The sequence below is a fragment of the Mustela lutreola genome, chromosome 11 (assembly GCF_030435805.1).
Source record: "Mustela lutreola isolate mMusLut2 chromosome 11, mMusLut2.pri, whole genome shotgun sequence".
Classification (NCBI taxonomy): domain Eukaryota; kingdom Metazoa; phylum Chordata; class Mammalia; order Carnivora; family Mustelidae; genus Mustela; species Mustela lutreola.
Genome location: NC_081300.1, coordinates 31026355 through 31049405, shown reverse-complemented (window position 1 = coordinate 31049405; position 23051 = coordinate 31026355).

The window sequence follows — 23051 nt, the reverse complement described above, 5'->3', positions numbered from 1 at the left end:
AGTCTGTAAAATGGGGGTTATCAGAGTATCATCCCTCTCAAGGTTGCTATAAGGATAAAACAAGACAATGTCTGTGAAGCATATAGTCTAGTAAAACATAATAAATAATACATTTTCACAATTGTCATTGGTATCTCACAAGTTGTAACATGAGCTAGAAATTTACAAATAGCTCAAAAGTGGTTGATATGAATTCATAGATAATAGATCTAAAGGTATTCTTAAAAAGAATCAGAGTATTTGGAAAAATGTTCCTAACTCCTTAGCTCCAAGAAGAGCTGGAGGCTCCCACAACCTCTTCTTTAATGCCTTGCTAGAATAAATTTTAGGTGGATGGAACACAGAGTTTAATATATGTGTTTATAGAAAATTTTAGGTCTTGGTTAATACATCCTTAAGACTATTGACTTCTGGAGGGCAAGGACTGAGAGTCTTCTTTAGATCATCTAAAACCCTCCCAAAGACCAATACGCTGCTCTGCACTCAATGAAATAATTTTAATCCCTTATTTATTGATGGGAAAAAAATGAGGTATTTGGAGAGATTTGCCAACAGCAATTGATCGTGAAAAACAGCAATTAAACTTCATCAAGCAAAGTCAACGGCAGGCCAAAAGTAAGGAAATAAGCACTAAGAAAATGGGGAACTGAGGCAAAAATTGCCTGGTATAGAAAATACCCACAGAAGATCATTTATTCTGTAATTTTATATTAAACATCACATTTGATGCTCTTGGTAGCCCTGAAACGTAGGGTAATATTTTTGTATAAGATAACTCTGAGACTCAAAGAGAGAAAATGGCTTAGAGGTACACGGTTAATAAATTAATACAAAAAGATAAAGCCAATGTCTTGATTTTTTTGTTTTGTTTTTGTTTTTGTTTTTAAAGGACCAAGTGTGTGGGGAAATGATCCTGTTCCAAATATCTGTGTTTAAAGGCAGCTATGTTGACAATGATTTTCTGGCACTTTTCTCTAACTATCAAGATAATACTACTTGTAGACTGCAGGTGAGTTTTGTTTTGGAATGGAACTATAGTTGCTAGGATATAACATATGATATCTTTGTGACATCGCCCTGAAAACCTGACCTCCTACACTGAAATGTTGAAATACATATATTCTCATCTAACACCATTTTAGTCCACTGTTAACTTGGGAGAAATCAGGTCACATGGTAGAATAATGCTGTGAAAGACCTGGGCATCCCCAAGTACAGTAATCTGAACAATGATGAATCCTGCCTGGCATCATGGGGGGGTCCTCCCATCTCCTCTGTCCCCATAAGCCTCTCCCATCTCTGAGCAATGCACAATCTCAGTGCCCTTTCATGGAGTCTGATTCAGCAAAGCTGTCTGAGGGCCCATGTTGTTCAGATCCGATCTGCCCAAAAGTCCTGAAAGCCCTTTAAATCAGAAGCAGTTTTTCTCCTTGTGCTTATGCAAGAGCAGGTGCTTGGCAAATATTTACTGATGAATGTATTGGGGCTGGAGAATTGTAATGCAATTTAATAACTGTTTGAGGGTAAACACGAAAGAATTCAAAAGAAATACAAATAAAGAAAAATCATTTCTGACTGGAGGAATCACACATTGCAACATAGCATTCGAACTGAGCCCTGAATGATGAGTGGGTCACTACAAAATTAGGGCAGTTAGATAAACAGAAAGTTGGATGGAAGTTTATTGGTGATGCAGTCCAACAGTGCATTTGATATTGTAAAATCCCTCCATCATTTGAAAAGTGGGCTCAAAATTTTTAATCACATAAAATGTCTAGGTTGATTATTATGAAGTTAATAAAATGACAAGTGTGGCATTTTACTTGGTGGTATAATCTGGATCTATTCAGATCCCAGATATGGTTTGGGGCCACCTGATGGTAGTTATCTCTTCCATATTAATATTAATGAGGACCATTCAGTGTTTTGGGGCTGGCTGGGACTTCTAAGATTCCTATAGCGATTACAAGAATCATTTAATGAAATGCCACCATTCTGTAGGCCTGGTCAGAAGAGATTGGGTTAGGAGAACAGAGACCTGCTTCCCTAGATGGGGTTGCCTGCTATTTCCCTACTTAAAATCCCTCCTTGTTCATGTCTCAATGACTTCTCCATTCCCTTCGCCCCTAAGAAATTAAAAAAATTTAGCCAACTTCTCTAGAAGAAGAGAATGGATAAAGGGGCCAGTTGTTAAGTACATTATATTAGAATTCCTGTTAGGATAGGCTCGTTGTCACAGGATTTTACTATATTTGACTCCCTCTTATGGCCTATAAGTGGTCAATCAACTTAAGCTGTATACCTCAGTTGCAAAGCAACCAATTCCACCAGCAGATGCTTTTAATTGGTGGAAAGTCATGGCCCAAACACTACTCTCTTGTAATATACATACATTAGTACTAGCTCTGTGATTATCCAGAAGGATGCTGTGCTCATCAAATACTAGAAAAGAGATGGCACATATTTGCTAAGTTTTCCCTTTTACAGACTAAATTTCCAGAGTTCTCTCATGAATTACTTGTCTTTAATTCCTCTTATATCCCAAAAGCCAAGGGAGGTGCCTAGAACACAGTGGGCGCTTAGTAAAGATGGACTGAATGAGTATGTGAATGAACAAATAGTTCCAAAAGCTTCTGACTTATAAGGAGCATATCCTCAATTATCTCCTTTCCTCTTCAATCGTTGCACCCGAAATAGTGTAAAACCTGGGGATTGTCCAGCAAGAACAGAGAACCAGAGTGATCACTACTTCCATCCTAGATGCTAAACATCCAGAAATGCAACACAAGACTGACTTCTCTTTTTGAACAATCCTGTTACTATGGATTCATATCAAGTTTATAGTCAGCTAAGACCCCCCTGAGATTTTTTTTCACAGATCTATTGTTAAGTTACATCTCCCCCAATTGAGTTTTCAGACTGAAGTGCAAGACCTCACATTATTCCCTGTAAATGTTGTCTTACTGGATTTAGGCCATAATACCAGCATCTAAAGACCGCTTTGAGCCTTGATTCTGACCTCTGACATATTAGATATTCAGCCTAGCTTTGTGCCACTTACAAATTTTATCAGCATTCTCTCACTATCCTCACTAGGTCTTCAATAAGTCACTAGACGAAATCCTGGACAGAGCCCCAAGACTTGCTCCAAAAGATTCACCTCCAGCTTACTGGTCATTTATCTTGTAGCTGCACTATTGCCTGAGGCCACATGGGGGGGGGGGTCTTAAGAAAGAGAAATAATATAGCATCAGAGCTTAGACCTCTTTTGTTACCCCAGCTTATCATTTAGTAATTGCGTTTCTTCTGGCAACAAATAAGGAAAGAACATAGCCTTGATTGAACCCATGGGTTCTTGTCATCATTAGAACAACTAACATTAATATCATGAATCCCATTTTACAGATGTGAAAATGAAGGTTTAAAAGATTAAATAAATGAACCCAACTATGTAAGTTGAAGGCAGCACAGCCCACATTAGAATCCAGGTGTTTCTCAATTTGAAGCTCTTGCCCCTTTCATTAAATCTGTATTCCATACAAATCTAATTTTATAAGACAGAAAATTTTTAAAACTCAGCAACGGAGGAACCAACAGTCGCCACCTCAGTATAGTCTTCTATTATATACAGACATCTTTGGGCCTTTGGGCCTTTTTGCAGCCTTTTGGACATTTGAAATAGAAATAAATTCTGGCTTTAAAAAAAAGTTTGCTGGGAAATGAATCATCTTACACAGATACAGGGTGTGGTTGGTAGTAAGCCCATTTGGTAAACATCTGGTGAAAACCGGCCCTTCCTCTCCTTTCTCCTACACCATGCTTCAGGACAGGAAAACACCTGCCTTTACTGTAGGTGGAAATCAAAACCAATCAGTAGGGGCACCTGGGTGGTGCAGTTGGTGGAGCATCTGACGCTTCATTTCAGCTCTGGTCCTGATGTCCAGGTCACAAGGTAAAGCTAAATGTGGGGCTCATGCTCAGCATGCAGTCTCCTTGGGACACCCTTTCTGTCTCCCTCAGCTCCTTCTCCCTCCTCCCTTCCAAACAAATAAATCTTTAAAACAAAACCAATCGGTAAATATTTTGCAAGCATATTTTTGGATAAATATTTTTCTTATGAGTTTCTGAGTGCACACAGAAAAAAGATATGGACCCTTCCTTCAAGAGTAGGAAGACATAACATACAGGACTTGATTCCAACCCATCTATACAATTTAACCCCTCCCAATCTTTTTTTGAACGCACAACTCGGAGATCAAGAATCCCATGCTCTTCCAAGTGAGTCAGCCAGGCACTCCTATAATTCAACAATGTTGTATTAATGGTCCACCACAGGTGAAACAGGATGGAATATACAGGCATAAGTCAGAGATAGCTCCTGCAGGCAGATTGCCTCCACTCTAGTAAAGTGCATGCATGAAGAAAATACATAGGATAAAGTATAATAGTATATTAGTGTCCCAAGAGATAAAGGCAAAGTGTTCCAGTGACTCAAGGAATAATGAGAGACTTTCCTAAGATCTAGCATGATGCTGGCTCTTTGTACTCATGGCAAAAGGGAAGTTCCACACTTATAGAAATAGTAATTCAGAGTAGGAAATTCTTTTGCCCTGCAAAAGAGAGGAAAAATTACAGTTGGGAAATGAAGCTTGATGTTAATCTTGATGTTAATCTTGATGTTAATCTTAAGCTGTACCATGAGTCTATTCCAAGACTCTTCATCAACACTGTTCTATGTGATAGTCAGTGGCAATTAAGCACTTAAGATGTGGCTAGTCAAAACTGAGATGTACAATAAGTGTTAAATGTGTGCCAGAAGTAGATGCCTTAGTACAAAGAAAATAATTTAAAACATCCCATTAACAATTTTTGATATCAGTTATAGGTTGAAATGACAATATTTTGGATATATTGGGTTAAATAGGATATATTATTAAACTAATTTCTATTGTTCCATCTTTTTAAGGTGGCTACTAGAAAATTTAAACTCCCATATGTGGCTTGTACTCTGTTTCTGTCAGACAGCACCAATGTTGAGAGTGTCTGACATAAAGAAGGTGCTCACCACCTTCTTTGTGTGTGTAGAACCAGACTAAGAGATAGGAAGGCAATTCCAAGACAAGCAAACAACAAAAATAGTGGCACAGGTTCCAAAACTAAGGCATGTCCAGGGTACAAGGGGGAAAAAAAGAGTGATGGTACTCTGGAAAAAAGACAGGCTATAAATGCACCATTTTTGTTTTTATGTTTGTATAGAGGTCACCTACCTTTTCTCTTTATCTGCTCTGTGGGACTCATTAGTTAGAGGAAATAACCACCATAAATGATAGCAAATAATTTCTCTGAAAGCAAGTATATACATGCAGTTTAGTATATTAAGAGAATGAAGAGTCTTGGTTCCTCATGAACATGCTTTGTGACATTGCCTAGATGACTCCATTAATCTCTTAGGTCTTCCTTTCTACAAAATAAAGGAGTTGGACTGAGGTCCCTGCATGTCTACTGTGGAGGGGTGGGGGGTAAGGAGAATAGCCCATGGGACCAAAGCAATAGGTTACATTCGAGTTCCTGCTGATGTGTGCATTTCCTTCCTCTAATCTTGTTGCTATTAGGCTTAAACTGCCTCAAAAACTCAACAAATCTTTCTTAACATTCTACTTTTGGCCCTTATTAGGAGAAAACATAAAAGAAAAATGTTGGTCAGCTCAGCACACTGCCAGTCATCAAAGTTTTGTTTTTTTTTAAGCCCAGGAGTTGATGAAAAATACATTATTCTAAGTTCACCTATGAAAATTTGGTAAATTGTTGTAAATATTATTTGTTTGGTCCTAAATAATACCTCTTGTGGGGATAGCTAAGGCGTCAGGTCATAAAATGATCCTGAGTCAAGATGACCAAAATTTGAATTACAGTTATATTTTCTAAAGATATTGTTTGTTGTCTCTCTTAAAGACAGATGGTAAGCTGAGCTACAGATATAAAATAATTGAATTAAATTCCTCATATTATTAAATTAATTATTGAATTAAATTCCTAGTATATGCTACACTAGAAAACTTAGTTGGATTGGTTGGTGGAATATATTAGTCAAGATTCTCATGGTAGCTAGGAAAGATACCCATCTCAAACAGTTTAAGCTAAAAAGGGACTGCATTGGGCCATCAAACTGGGAGGATATTCAAAACAGCTATTTCATCATTTCTCTATTTGCTCAGCTCACACCTTTGCTTCTCTCTGCACATGAGCCTCATTCTCTGTGACTTCAGACAGTCTTGCTCCACCAAAAGTTCCAGTTGCATCATCCCAGCATTGCTCTTCAAGAGACAACATTTTTTTCATATACAAAATCCCAAAGAAGAAGTCTGATTGGCCGGGATTGGATCACAAGCTAGGTATTACTATGATTAATGAGGCCTGATAACATGCTTAAGCAGAAGATTGAGATACTGTTTGGCAGATTCAAAAGTACCACATGGTCAGTTGTGCAAAGGAAGGGACATATTTATACTAGAAGAAAGAGGAAAGGTATGCTGAGCAGATTTTTTTTTTTTTTTTTTAATGTCCAGCACAAGAAGTCCTGCCTATGACCACTTCCTTTGGATCATAAAAACCCACTTCAGTCTACTTAAGAACTTTGTGGTCATCTCATTGTTTGCCCCTGGCAACAGTAGTAGGCATCACCCAAATCCTCAAACTTTGTTCTGACAGTGATTAATGCCTACAGGTTCAGGGCACCATGAAAACAAGAAAGACTAACAGAGCAGCAAGGAAACAAGCCTCTGTTCTTGCGCCAGTTCATCATGCCTGACAGTGCCTGCCATCACTGGGGTTACCTTACTGGGAACTTTGTCAGCTCTGGAACCTGAATGCCTTCTGGACCTGTGACTTCCCGCCTTAACCCTCTACGAGCTCTATCTCTTTCCTTCATGGAGTTTTGGCACCTTTCATATTCCGTCAACTCACCCAGCCCCCAAGGGCCTTTGCTGTCTCTACCTCCACGTGATTCTTGACCTTCTCATGCATAATGTTTTTTGTATATGCTTTTTCACGTTCTTATATGTGTCCCTCCCCAAATTACAACTCTGGCACTTCACCAATAATTCAGCCCTTATTTATTTCCTAATCAAATTGGCCATATTTGGTGCTGTCAAAACCAAGGAGCTAAACAGGCTCCCAGTCATGCATGAATGTATGAGGCCAGGGATAGTTTTGTAAAAAACACAAGTAATAAGCCTTAATGGTGGCTTCACAAACGAGAAGGAGGTATCTCTGACATTGCTTGCCAAAACTTGCATTTCTACCATTAGGATCTGATTCTGTGGCTTTATCAGATTCTTATCTACAGTCAAAATGGCAATCTTCAGTTGGAATTGGTTTATCAATCCTATTCCCAGGAGAATAAAAGGACATAAAACCTGCAAGTAACCAAAATGAGGACTAAGAGACACCATCCAAGAGGTCAAAACCACAGGACTGCAGACATTAAGGGCTCCTGTCTCTGTTTCTGATTTTCCTCTACTCATATGACACAATCTGCTGTTTTCTTCTTGCCATATTGGGACACCTGACCCCACCCTAATCTTCGTTAGGACAGATGTCTCTTTTGTGTCAGATCTGGGTGATTTGATGCTTCAAAACATGTACTAACACCAGTGTAGGCTCAAAAGTAGGAAACGGAGGCTCCTGAAAGACCAGATTAGATGAGACCCAGAAGAGATCAGCATCAGCACCGTGGTGACAAGTTAACCGGGCTGGCAGAGCTGTAACTGGCAGATTGCCAGCATTTTACCTTGCAGAAATGGAGTCCCGTTTGCTTGGTGGTTCTAAATGTTGATCGTAGTTCCAGGCCCAGAGAAATGGGGGGCACAGATTAGACAAGACTGTCAGTTTCTCTGGCCCTTCACTGGGATGTCTTGTATTACTGGGGTTTTGCTTGCCTGCATCTATGCTTGTCTTTATTTTTTTTTTCTTGAAGATGTGTCTTACACTGGTCTCAATACAGTCATGGATGGCATTCACAGTTGTTATCGCACTTTGTATCATCTGAAAATGTGCGGATGAGTTGGAGGCAGTAATGAACAACCAGGCAGCCAGTTCTCATAAAGATGAATCAAAAAATGGTGATCTGATAAGAAGACTTGTGAGATCCATGTTTTTCACTCAAAAGGGTAAGAGTTATTATATCTTCTGAAATCATCAATGTGATAAAGTAACCAACTAGAAGACACACTATTCATGCTTCACCCAAATGCACTGACTGGATAAACAGAAAACTGAAGGTCCTACCAGCAACCATAAATTTAAAGTTAGTATTTCAGGTCTATATCTAAAGAATGACAGAGTATCATCTCTCCTGATTCATCCGGCAAGAATGCATCATCCTTTTTCTCCCAATCTAATCAGGAACGCTTCTGCCATGTTCATTTTTCTTTATAAGTCAAAAAAGCGAAGAAGAGATTTAGGCCCTCTCTTCTACACCCCCTCTTGACTCAGGGTTGTAGGGGGGTGAGGGGAGGAAACAGGCTGCCTAGGAGGAAAACCTCAGATTCTATTCTGACAGCCCCACAGGTACTCTTGTTTTGACTGGACTCGATTTCAAATGCTGTACACAAGTGCCATCTAGTGGTCGTCAGTAAATTAACATGGCTCTTCAGAAAAGAAAGACTTCAATCCTTTCATGAATAACCAGAAGTGGTTTTTTTCTTCTTTTTTTACTTAAACGGGACGAGTTTTCTGTATTCGCCTTCGTTCTTAAAGGAATTATTTCTTCCATCTGTTTCTCTTTGGTTGTGATAGAAGCATCTTGGCTCATTTTCTGTCACAATGTGCTTCGAGCCGTAAAATGTAGGCTGGGGCTTATTCACAAGGAAACACATTGAGAATGTCTCCTTTATCACCAGTCACTACTCTGTGGAATAAAATCGAGGTGTTTCTATATTAACATTGTCCTCAACTTTAGCAAACATGTTAGGAATGAATGGTGACTAGAGTGAAAGATAAGCAAGAAATTGGGAGGAACCAAGGACAGTCATCACCTTTAGCGTTTCCCCATTGCATATAGGATAACAACAGAAGCTACCACACCCAAATCAAAATCTCTAAAGTCTGAGACAGACTCACTTTTCTGGCCTCTTTGTCCTCTGTGCCCTGGTACAAAGTTTGATCCCCACTTTATCCTATCCGTTGACTCCTGAATAAATATATATTTTAGCCTCTCTCCATTTTCTTACTATTGTCCCCTCCCCTAGTCTGCGATATTCTTTCTCTCCTCTCCCTGCTTATTCAATCCTATTCATTCTTCAAGTTATATATTACTGTAATAGGATATCAGAATGGATATCAAGACTAAAAAATAGTCTTGTATCACATTGAAATCTATATTTAACTAGTTATTGCTGTATAACAAATAACCCCAAACCTTAGTGGCTTTAAACTAGAACATTAATTATTGTTCACAACCCTATGAGTTATCTGGGTAGTTGCAGCCTCGACTAGGCTTACTCATGCATCTGTGCTCAGTGGTGGGTCATGTGGGCAGCTGTCCTATTCCTGGTCCAGCTCTTTTACATGTCTGTTGGTGTGACATAATAAGAAATATATATTTGGTTATTGTTCCTGACTCTTGACACAGAGCTCCTAAAACCCTTGGAATTAAGTGAGTGATAGGAGTCCTAGGAGTGTCATTTGTTCTAATATTTTGTCTTGGTCTTTGTTCATGATAGAAAACTCCTAAACCCATTGGAATTTCCTGGGTGATAGGAAAGTCTTTTATTTTCAGGAGACAACTCTTGGTGGGCTCCAGATAGCCTCAGGATGAGCACTAGTCACCAGAAAGACCAAGCTATGATTAGATGCTTAGAACTTTCAGTCTGGAGATTGAATTAATAATCAGTCATGCCTATGTGATGAAACCTCTATAAAAATCCCTGAACTACCAGGTTTGGAGAGCTTCTGTGTTGATGAACACATCCGTGTGCTGGGAGAGTGGCACACCTCTACTCCACAGGGACAGAAACTTCTGTCTCAAGACACTCCCAACCTTGCCCTATGTATCACTTCATGTGGCTATTCATCTCTGTCCTTTATGATAAACCAGCGAATGTAAGTAAGTGTTTCCCTGCATTCTGTGAGCCCTTAAAGTAAATGATCAAACCTGAGAAGAGGATTTGGGAACACCAATTTATAGCCACTTGGTCAGAAGTACAGAGAACAACATGTCCCACAACATGGGACTTGGAACTGATGTCTGAAGTGGAGAGCAGTCTTGTGGGACCAAACCACTAACCTTAAGGTTATAGTTAAATTGTAGGATATTCAGCTGGTATCCAGAGATTTGGAGAATTGATTGATTGAAGGAAAAAAAATCCCATGTGTTTTGATGTCAAAAATGTTCTGAGACAACTACAGAAGAATAATTTCCTGTTTAATTAGATAAGATGGTCACAGCTGTGACAACTAGACTGTTCTCTCCATGCTTTCCTATATAGTAGGTTAGCCTGGGTTTGCTCACATAGTGGAACAAGGTACCCAGAAAGAGCAGAACCATCATGGCTTCTTGAGTTCCAGGCTTGGAACTGGGGCTCTGTCACTTCTACTACAATCAGTTGGCCCAGGAAAAATCACAAGATCAGTTCAAATTACAAAGAAATAGACTCTACCTCTAGGAGTGCCTAGGTGGCTCAGTCAGTTGAGCATCTGACTCTTGATTTTGACTCAGGTCATGATCTCAGTAATGGGATTGTGCCCCACCTCAGGCCTCCACCCCGCCCCACCCCTTGGCATGCTCAGCCAGAAGATAGCTTGAGATTCCTTCCATCTCCCTCTGGCTGCTCCCCAGGCTCATGTGCTCTGTCAATCTCTCTTACAAATAAATAAATCTTAAAAAAAAAATAGACTCCACCTTCTGATAGGATGAATTACAGTCACCTTGTACAGAATATAAATACCAGAGAAATTAAGAAAAATGGTCATTTTAGCAGTCAGCCTGTCTCAAGTCTTCCATAGATCTTTATTTCAAAACAACATGAGAGTCCCTCTGTAGAACTCAAAAGGAACTATCTGAAACTAGGTTTGCAGTTCCTAAATCCTTGCTCTCATCAAGAATTAGGGATCAGAGAGATAGGGTACCATGCTTTGAATATAATTAACATTCCCTCCTACACACACCCCAAGATAAAGGGTAACAAGTGCCTTCCTTAACCTAAGTGTACAAAGAGGTAATTCAGTGAGACTTCTTAAAGAGCTTGAAATGTGTCTCCTAAAATCTGGAGGTTGCTGTGAACTGCTGTCTGACTCAATCAGAATAAATATGAAGTAAGGACAGCTGGATAAAGTACTGTAGTTTGTGAAATCACTGAACTCCCACCAATGATGGGTCACAAGTGCAAGGCTTCCTGTGGAAGAGATGTGAGCTAAGAGTTTTAAAGAGATGATATAAGGTTGTCTTGGATCCCCATCTAGACAGCCTTGAGAAGGACTCAAGCAAAAGGAAGCATAATGTGTACCATGGAATGCCTGGAAGTCAAGTGACCAGTTGGAAAAGGAGTACAAATACCCATTGTGAGGCACCTGATGATCAAAGATGCTCAGATTAGGAGGAGGTTGGAGGCAGGGTTCCAAAGAGACATAGATACACCCCTCATGAGGAAAAGAATCAGTCTTTGGTAGAAGAAACCCAGATCATAGAGATACCACAAGTCAAGTAAGAACTTTCCTGCTGCCACTGACTCCCTTTGTCTCCTCTCCAACCCTCAATCCACCAAGATAATTTATGTTCAGAAAGATGAACAAAGAGAAGAAGGACTATGTGAAGGAAAAAGATCTATAGTTCCTTTTTTTTTTTTTTTCCCCTCCACCAGACCTAATCTTGAGTTAGGGAGGCAGAGAAGCTGTAATTTTAAGAGAAGTTCCGCTTTTTTTATTGTTACACTGGACATACTAATTCCTGGGTTGGAACCACTTTTATAACCTCAGCTTTACTAAGAGTATTGGACCATGCTTTAGTCTTCACTCAAAAGGTAAGGTAAATAAATATTAGTCATGTGTACAGCACATGTTTGAATGGGTGGTGGAGAAATAAATCAAGTTGTTTTGTAATTATGCCTCTTGAGTGTTGCAAGTTCAGTGTAATGATTTCCTCAAATTTTCTGCTTAGGGAAGCTGTCCCTGGTGCCTTTTCAGTCACTGCCCTCTTTTCCTTCTCTGGATTGTTAGGATTTTTCTTAAAATAAATCATAAAGTCTACCTAAAGCTAAAATATATGAATTGGAATTATAACTTACTATATAACATTGAGCATGTCCCATAAGCTCTCTGGCCCTCTATTCCTTTCACCAAAAGTAAAATATGATAATAATATGTAGGTCCATGGTTACTGAAAGTGTTAATGAGATACTGCAAGTGAAAAAAAATTAATATTTATTGTTTTAGAAATTAAAATATTTAAAACATTAATTCACTTATAATAATAAAAACCCATTACATGTTTACATAAGTAATATATTTGCATGAAAAATAACTGTATTTTCCAAAGCAAAATAATTCAGGGAGATAGGTGGCACCGTTTTTCATTTTTAATGAATTCTTTTCATGTCTGCCCTAATAGAAGATAGCTAGATTCTTATATCTATTTTTGCACTCAATACTGCAATCTGTGGTCTAGTTTCTATTACATGAAGAAAATCTGGCCTCAAATAGATATGTAGTTAATAAGGGGAGGAGTTTTTTTTTTTTTTTTTTGGACAGGCAGAGATTACAAGTAGGCAGAGAGGCAGGCAGAAAGAGAGAGGAAGAAGCAGGCTCTCCGCTGAGAAGAGAGCCCGATGCGGGGCTCCATCCCAGGACCCTGAGATCATGACCTGAGCTGAAGGCAGAGGCTTTAACCCACTGAGCCACCCAGGTGCCCCAGGGGAGGAGTATTTTACTAGCAATTTCAGATCATTGTGGTTACTCTTCTTTAATACTACACCAAAACTCAGCAAGTGGTATTCCTTAAAGTTAGTTACCACGTGAACTCTGAAACCATATCAATGATATTCATACTCTATTACATAAAAATCTACTGGTGTGTTGTATACTTTGAGTAGATCTTTCATCCATGCATGATTTTTTAACATTCTGTATTCATTATTTGGAAAATACTGGCTCATTGAGCTATATGGATCGTCTAAATGTTTATATATTTTATTATATAATACCATTATATGATAATAATTTCATTATATAAACCCCCCACATTTATTAATAATATCACCACTGACTTCATCAGAAAATTCCTGAGTATTAGACAACTATCATGGTCATATGGCAAATACAAGAGGTCCATACTGCCAATTTTTGCTTAAAAGCTCAAATGTTTTCATTGGCAATCAATATTTTTCATTGTTTTCTTGAAGTGACAGATTCATATTGTTCATTTTCAAAAAATGTCTGCCAAATTCTCAAGTCTGAATAACCATAATTTGTCTGTCAGTGTTTGATTTCAAGCAAAATGGGTCTCATGAAAAAAGCTGCTAGTTACATGATTTCAAAAGTGTTTTTCAAATAGGAAAGAGAATATCTATAATATTGGCTACATTGTTTGTGTTTCTTGGCCAAGTTAACAGTGGTAGCCTTCACTCATGTATCTCAACAGGAATTTTATTTTGGCTTGAATCATGCAGAAGAGCCATAGTAATAATGCCATATTAAGGGAATCACAGAACTAGAAAATATTTTAGATGTCATGTAGTCTACTCTATGAGAAAATTTTCTCTACAGCAGGCTTAATATGAGATCATTCATATTCTGACCAAGTGCTTCCAGTGACATGAATCTCAGTAGTTCTTGAAGAAGCCCATTCTACCATTTTTAGACAGCTTATTAGATGTTCATCGTATTGAGCCATAATGTTCCTTCCTTGATTTTATGATGCAAAAGAGAAAGAATCTACTTTCTCTTCTATATGGCTAACTCCCAAGAATTAAATCTTCAAAATCTTTAAATTTGTTGAGTTTAAAAGACTGCTTTAAGCCATACCCATAACTACTTACACACACACACACAAACACACACACACACTCTTCGCTCATCATGCTGTTTCTTCTCTAGGACAGAACCTGACATTTTCACTACTCATCCTCAAATAACAGAGTTTTTAGGTCCATGTCACCTTATCATCCTAGACTCTTTCTGTTCACTATCTGTGCCTCTTAAAAATAGCACCAGAATGCTATTAAAGGATTCTGATTTAAATCTTTCTGGATCAGAATTCATTTCTTTCCTGTACACTGTTTTGTTTTGATGCAGCCTACAATTGTATCCTCTTTTTTGTTTGCAATTATGTTTGCTTGTTTTTCAGAATCACATACTGCAGGCTTATACTGAATTAGTCTTCAAGAAACATCCCCAACTTTTTCCTGTATGAGCATTGTTACTTTAGTTTCCTATTCTGTACTTGTGCAATTAATTTTTTAGGCTAAAGGAAGGAACTTACTATACTGAAAAAAATTATCTTATTGGTTTATACCATTTTAGAATGATCCCATTGTTTAAATTTTTATCAACTTTTATTTTACATCTTTGGTAGAGAATACTTGCAGGTCACCAAAACCTAGTATCTTCTTCCTGGGAACATGACTGGATTACATTTCCCAGCCCCATGTGTAGTTAGGTGCATCTCTGAGATGGATTTCCAGCCAACTCAATGTGAGTAAAGAGAGTTTATATTACTTTAGGGGACTTTAAGGCAGCAGCATGACTACTGCATTCCCTCCTACTCTTGAACATGAACATCATTACTCATATTAACTGTTGACCGTACTTAACTATACTGTTGACAAAAGATCTTTGGGTATGACAGAGGCATAGCAGAACGATCCTGGTTCCCTGAATCTCTGTGCAGAGATCTTAGAATCTGATCTTCTGATCTTAGAATACCTGCCTCGGAATTACATGAGCAAGAAATAAAATATTCCTTAAGCCACTGAATGCAGGGTCTATCTATTACAACAGCTTAGCCTACATTAACTAATATAATTGCTACATACTGATGGTAGATGTGATTTTAAGGTTTGTGTCTTCATCCAAATTGATTATTTTTCTGTGGTTAGAGTAGTAAAGAGAAATAAAATGGCCACTGATAAAATTAAGCTTTCCATATGCCTGTGCTTCATTTGGACTGAAGAAATCTATTTTATTTCCTAGGAGAGTTGGCCTCAAGAAGCATATTTTATTTTCTAGGAGATGCCAGAAGCCCCTGATTTTGCTCATATTGTGCTTTATTGTGTACCTCTTTGAAGTTATTTCCATCTTCCTCAGCCAGTCAGTAAGTCTCTCTACTGTGCTCCCACTGAAACCTCGTCTAGGTTTCATGACTTGGAATTCCATTAAAATTGTTTACCTGCTGTCCTTTCATTAGGCTCTGTGCTCCTAAGAAGAGGGACCATATTTTATTGATCTCTATATTCTCAGTACTGTGTTACAGTGTTTGACACAAAAGGAATACTCAGTAAATGCTTAAGAATGGATGAATAAATAAATTAATGAATACCTAAAATTTGGGCCTATAAGAAAAAGAAATCATCAAAACCATCAGTGGTTCTAACATCACTGTTTTCATTAATGCCAAATAAGCACTGAGTGTCTGGTACAAATTTATAGGGACAGAGTAATTAGTCATCTGAAGAGTCTCTCTGGTATTCTGAGATCTGTGAGTCCTTTGATAATCTGATTTCTGCTTCAACTATCGAGAACTAGACATGGTATCATTATCACCTATGACTAGCCCTTGTGGAACAAGCCTCTGAAAACCAGAGCATGTTTTTCAAACCTTGCATATTCTCTTAAGATGGAATCTACTGTCTCCTTAGATTTCTTACTTTGGATTCGATTTATTTAAGACTATTCATGACAGCCAGATGGTCCACACTAGTATCAGACAATTTATCACAGTGCTCAGCTGTTGCATTAAATCTATTTCTTAAAGGAGAAAAATCATTTATTATTTTAACAAGAAGAGAATAGGGCTCCAGACCTACAAAGTAGCCTAGATCAGCTTATGGCTTCTTGCTCTTTAGAATCTTTATTTAGAACTTCTTTGATTGGCTCAAACTCCATTCAATGTCTTATGGAAATCCAAAGCAATTAGCAGATTTTCTCCATATTCTTGTGGCTATGGAGGTGGATGGGATATGTCTTAATGACGATCTCCTGCTTGGGGTTCGTCTCACCTTGTCAGGGTACACACTGTATTTTACACCACATCAACCCAAGCATGAAGATAAACCCCTTCCTCAGTTACCACTAAAAATCCCACCAAATGTTGTCAATGGTTTGAGGAAAAGGGAAGCTCGCATTATAGAACTGTAAACAACTTCAAAATGAATGTTAGCCTTGCTCTCTCAATTACTTTTATCCCACACCAGGTTGTTGTTGTTGTTGCTGTTGTTTTTAAAAACAGGCTACTTCACCTACAATGTGTCAGTCCTGTGTGTTCTCAATGGTTCTTCTCTCCTTCTTCTGACTCTTCTACCTTCTCTCTCCCATCACAATTTCTATCTATTTCTAATTTTAAGACATGTAGTTATTTCATTTGTGTGTTGGGTTCCTGCAGACCCAGTCTCAGGTGAGGATTTCACTTTTCTCTTTGAATCTTACCAAGGTACTTTCCTAAACGATTATTTTTTTCTAAGTAGAATTCTGTCTCCAACTGTAAAGCACAACTTTAAAGCCATTATAAATTCATTCTGAGTGAGGGGGAGAGACTGCTGATATCTGGACCTCAGACATTTTGTATAGAGACTTGTCCAAGGGTCTGCAGAATACGGCACTCTCTCTGGAACCCTTAGCTCCCAGTTGACTCCTTACCTCAAGTCATAACACCCGCCTCTGCACTATGCGTCAGCATAGACCCTTAGCCCAGTCAGTACCCTCCGACCTCCTCCCTTCATGCCCAACTTTAGTAATAGTACACTTTTCTTTTTTTATTTTTATTTATTTATTTATTTATTTTTTTAGATTTTATTTATTTATTTGAGAGAGAGAGACAGTGAGAGAGAGCATGAGCGAGGAGAAGGTCAGAGGGAGAAGCAGACTCCCCATGGAGCTGGCAGCCCGATGCGGGACTCGATCCCGGGACTCCAGGATCATGACCTGAGCCGAAGGCAGTCGTCCAACCAACTGAGCCACCCAGGCGTCCCACTTTTCTTGTTTTCTTATCCAATGTTCCTGTCTTCACCACCTGCCCATTAATTATCTGTATCCATCTAAGATTGGGACTCTGATATCCCAATGCATCTTAGAGCTACACCACCAGCTTTCAGTACTTCACTATTCCAGAATATTGTGATATTTCCATGTACAAAATTACTACATTTTGTGTGTGTTTTTCAAAGTCTCTGATCTGTATGATTTATGTCCTGAGCTAAACCTTTAAAAACCATTCTGAACATATCCTCCCCCTATTTAAAATCCCTATAATGTATCCTCTTATTTAAATTCACATTTCCTGAGTTGTTAAAGAGATTGGGAATATTTTCTTATATTTATTAGTCATTTGAATTTGTTTAGAACCAGATGATCTTGATAAAGCGTTAGAAGTTAGATGGAGATGGGGGAAGCCAAGAAAAACTAGAAGTGGTATATTGTTTAATTAACCATTGCTTAGATGAAGTATACTATATGCAATATCAAAATAGGGTTAGGCATTAGAAACCAGCATTCAGACATATGTGGAGATAGAATTATTCACATCCTGTCAATAAGACCAGCATATAATATGGACTATACTTAAACATTCCTCTAAACTGTATCTTACATGCTCTCTCTTGAAGTTGGGTGCAAGAGGGGTTAATAATTGTTTCTACATGAGATCAATATATCTCCTTAAAAAGTTCATACAACCATAAGTGTGTGTGTGCATGTGCGTGAGTGTGCGCGCGCACACACACACACACACACACACACCCTCCAGATGTGTTGTCTTCATGTTCCAGACACCTGATTGTTTCTAAATAGCTAGGTGCATGGCCTCCTGCAGGTGGAACATCTGGGTGATTGACTATATTCCTCCCTATTCATCCAAAAGTTTTGGCAGCTAGTTGCAGACAGATTGAAAATCTTCCCCTGAAACACACAGGAGTAGCCTCTGTCAGCTGAATATTGACAGGATCTGTAGTAGTTTTTTTTCCCCCCCAGGTCTCAGCTACCATCAAAATGTTATTTTCCAGCTGCTAGGTGCTGGTCTTTTATACTGTAGCTCAAGAATAAGTATATTCAAAATGAAACATGAAAAATACATTTAGTAAGATTTCAGTCCTGGCAGAGGTATTTGTATAACAGATAAAGTCACAAAATGGTATATAGGGTAATGTACTTGTGAATATCATACTATTTGACATCTGAAATTTCCCCTCGTGACCAATTTGGGCTTTTTGTATGTAGGAAGAATTGGAATTGGTCATCTATTGGCAATTAAACTTACATTTGTCCAGAATTATGTGTCCACTTATTCTAGTGAACAGTGGAAAACTAAATCAAGGAATTTTTTGAGTTCTGAAGGAATAAAAATGTGGTTTACATTAATTATAGATTACTTGGCATTAATAATCATAAATTATTTAAAATATATCTATAGAGTAAAATATATACACAATATTTTCTGCATATGCATACATTATTACCTGTATGGTTTGGTGGATAAGAACATCTATTTTGGCAACCAGACTGTGTATGAATATTGGCTTTATCACCTATCTACATGAACTTGGGCAAATTTTTAATCTCTCTGTGACTCTATAAAATGTGAATTATGGAAGAGCCTGCATCATAAGGTCACTGTGGGAGGGTTAAGTAAAACAATATGGGTAAGACACGTGAGAGGTGCCTGGTATAGAACAGACTCTCAATAAACATAGTAGGACTAAATCTGTGTGAAACAGAGTGTGTGAACATGTGTGCATGTGTGTGCTGAAGAACTAGATTTTTTTTCTAAATAATGAAAAGGTTTTGGCATTGATTTTCTGAATTTTATCTTCAAAGAACTATTATAGGACTCATAGGTTGTAGGTTATAGAAAGAAAGCAGACATATAGAATGGTAGGAAATAAAATGTAGCTCTTAGAGCTTTTCTCTATATTGTTCATCTTTCTTAAATATCATTTTGATCATTTCACTTCCCTGCTTTAAAATCTTCAGTGGATTTTGATCAAGCTCTTGCTCAACCACTTCCAAATTATTTGACTTTAGGTCAGCCATCGTGTCTTCATCTATTAATGATCATGGGAATTCTTGTCCTATCTGCCATTGGGAACTGTTGAGAGGATCAGGTGGGAAAATTTATATCTGCCGCTCTTGTCTGCCTAATTCCTTCTTCCCTTGGAGGAACTGTGCCTTTTCTCCAACTGCGTGTCTCCTGGGGGACTGTCCATCATAGGGATCTGCTTTCTTCTTGTCTCAAACCTGGGCATGTGGTAGATGCCAGATCAATTTCGGTATTCCATTCTCATGCTTTTCAGCAATGGATCCAAGAACTAGGAGTAGTCTATCCATGAATTTATTTATTTATTTTAAAGATTTGATTTATTTATTTGACAGACACAGATCACAAGCAGGCAGAGAGAGAGGAAGGGAAGCAGGCTCCCTGCTGAGCAGAGAGTCCGATATGGGGCTTGATCCCAGGACCCAGGGATCATGACCTGAGCCGAAGGCAGAGGCTTTAACCCACTGAGCCACCCAGGCGCCCCTATCCATGAATTTAGATAAGAACAGACTCTTAGGGGCGCCTGGGTGGCTAAGTTGGTTGGACGACTGCCTTCGGCTCAGGTCATGATCCTGGAGTCCCGGGATCGAGTCCCACATCGGGCTCCCAGCTCCGCGGGGAGTCTGCTTCTCCCTCTGACCTTCTCCTCGCTCATGTTCTCTCTCACTGTCTCTCTCTCTCTCAAATAAATAAATAAAATCTTAAAAAAAAAAAAAGAACAGACTCTTAGTTAAGAAAACAGCCTCTTCTTGGATCACCATTTGTATGTAGGATTTGGGCTGGGACTATAGACCCCATCTTCCCCAACCATATAAGGAAAGCTGTCTATAATAGAGAGAAAAGACAATCAGTAGAAAGAAGCAAATATGCACAAAGAAGGCAGAGCAAGTCCATAGGAAAACCAATTTTCCAATCTTGCTATAAATCTATAGTACATCATTTTAGTTATTTCTCACTCCCCTGTATCCCTCACCTTCCAAGTTCATGCCTTCACTTGCATTGTTCTTTTGTCAGTCCTCTCCCCTCAGACCACTTGCAACCCTTGGATCTCTTTTCCTGATGCATTTTCAAATCTTGGATCCTTCCATTTCTCGATTTCTTATACTTCTCCATCCCTTACTGATTTCCTGCTCTGAAATTTTACCAAATATTACCATGTATTTAATATTTGGGTACTTAATGATATAATGACTTTTGTATGTTTTGTGTATCAATCTAGGTTTCTAATTTGCACCTGCTTCCATATTTCAGTCGCCACATTTCTCTTACTCTACAGCAGAGTGAAGGCTGCTTGCTTTCTAGCTCCTTCCTAACTTTTAAACCCAATCCATTTTCACAGCAAAATGAATGGGTCTTTAATAGAGAGTGCTTAGTGGAAAAGTAAAAAAACACAGTGTTATGCCAACACCATTTGTGGACATTAAACATACTCAGAGACAAATAAACATGCATCTTATAAAAATCTATATAAACAAAAAGATATGTATTAAACTCAATAAAGTAGCTGTGGAAGAAGGACATAATTATAGGAGTAGGGTACAGTGATGGAAAAGGCTTTGTTTGTTTGTTTGTTTTATTTGACAGACAGAGATCACAAGTAGGCAGAGCAGCAGGCGGGTGGGGGGTGGGGGGGGGGTGGAAGCAGGCTCCCTGCTGAGCAGAGAGCCCAATGCGGGGCTTGATCCCAGGACCCCTTGATCCCAGGACCCTGGGATCATGACCCAAGCCGAAGGCAGAGGCTTAATTCACCGAGCCACCCAGGCGCCCCTGGAAAAGGCTTTGCATGAAGTAGTAGAGATGGTATGAGGTAAACTAAAGAAGATTTTAAAAGTCAACCTTCCTCAGCTGGGGTCTTAAATATATTCATAAATATATACTTATATTCTAGGTAACAATTATTATAATATCCTTTAACAGTTCTGGGAATTAATATCATAACCCTACCCATGTATATATTTTCTTACATATGCTTTGCTTATACAATAAAGCAAAAAGATTGCACATTAAGTGGATATCAAACTTTAAGAAAATCCAATATAAGGAAATATGGATAAAAAATTCTAAAACATATATTAAAAAGATGGGGAAGCAATTATTTCTTTTTTTTAATGTTTTTTTTTAATATTTTATTTATTTATTTGACAGAGAGAGATCACAAGTAGGCAGAGAGGCAGGCAGAGAGAGAGAGAGGAGGAAACAGGCTCCCTGCTGAGCAGAGAGCCTGATGTGGGACTCGATCCCAGGACCCTGAGATCATGACCTGAGCTGAAGGCAGCGGCTTAACCCACTGAGCCACCCAGGCGCCCCGAAGCAATTATTTCTATTGCCAAAAAAACGTGTCCTATTTAATAGATAGCTTGCTCCAAGGTTAATTTAAAAGTGAGCAGTCCAGTTCATGTAAAAGCATGTTTCAATTAAAATGTTCTTCTACTTATAAAAATTTAACTCACACCAATATTTCATAAAGAGAAGCAGCTCTGTTTTTGTTGTTGTTGTTGAAACTCTGCTTTTCTGACTTCAGTTTACATGTTATATATCTTAATAATGAATGAAGCATGCAATATCAAATACATACTAGAGAAGTCCGAGAACATTTATTTCAAGGTAATTTAACTAATCTAAAAGTTCATTTTCCAAGTACTAGTTGAAAGATTTTTTTTTTTTAACTTTGGGGTATTTTTTTAATGCTGGGCAACAACAAAGGCGTTCAAGAGCAGAGACCCAGGGTGTCTTTTTTGTTATTCCCAGATATGCAGGGTCTGATGATGGCGGTGATCACACTAATGATGTTAGTGACAGTAATAATGTTGATGGGAAAGGTAGTCAAGACTGCCAAAATGAAAAATCTCATCTTTGAAATGCGCCCTTTTAAATTGTCATTTCTTCCTTTTATTTTTTCCCTTTTCTCCATTGGCAATAATAGGTAGAGAATCACAAATAACTTCAAACTACATTCTATTCCTTGACACAGGGAACCATAACTTAAATCACCAGTTCTCAACCAAGGTGTCATGACATACTCATTTGTTCATAACAACGATAGAATACTTCAAAATCAATCTTAGTGTATGATGTAAGTAATGAGATATTAATAGGCAAAATACTTTAAAATGTGGTTTTTGAGAAAATAGAGTATCTTTGAGGTTCTTCCATGAACGATGTCACTTTCACACATTTTCTTTCAAATATGCTCTCCTGAGAGAGGAAAAAATGATGATATAATGAGTACATTAAAAATTGTACCGAAAGCCCTTCTATTTTGTCCATACCAAGCCCCATGCTGAAAACCTTCATAGATCCTCATTTTAAATGCCCTGTCATCCCATAAACAAGGAAATATCCCAGCGTTCAAGTCTGTCGCAATCTCACAATCTAAATCTAACAATGTGATTCTCGATGGCAGAATTGGCACAAAAATCTTTTGTCAAATTCTGAATCCTGAATTTTTGTCTAAAAAATATGGTCACCATGGCAATAGCTAAAAATATAATGTTTGTTAATTGCCATATAAATGAGAAACAGAACCAGAAAACTGTTGTACAGACATTTAATTAGGTATAAACCAGTAATACATGAAAACCCACATAAATAAAAATTCTCTTTCATCAGAGCAATGCATTTAACTGATAATTTCAACGTTTTTCATCTCTAAACTCTTTTTACTACGTTTGTTAACAAGAAAAAGAGAGAGAAGAAACTGCAAAGGGCATCCAAGCTTCTAAGAATTTATAAGACCAAAAAGGGAGACATTTGGTTATATTCGTACCTGCAAGAGATTGCCAGTCATTTGCAGTGCACTGAATAAAGAATTGCC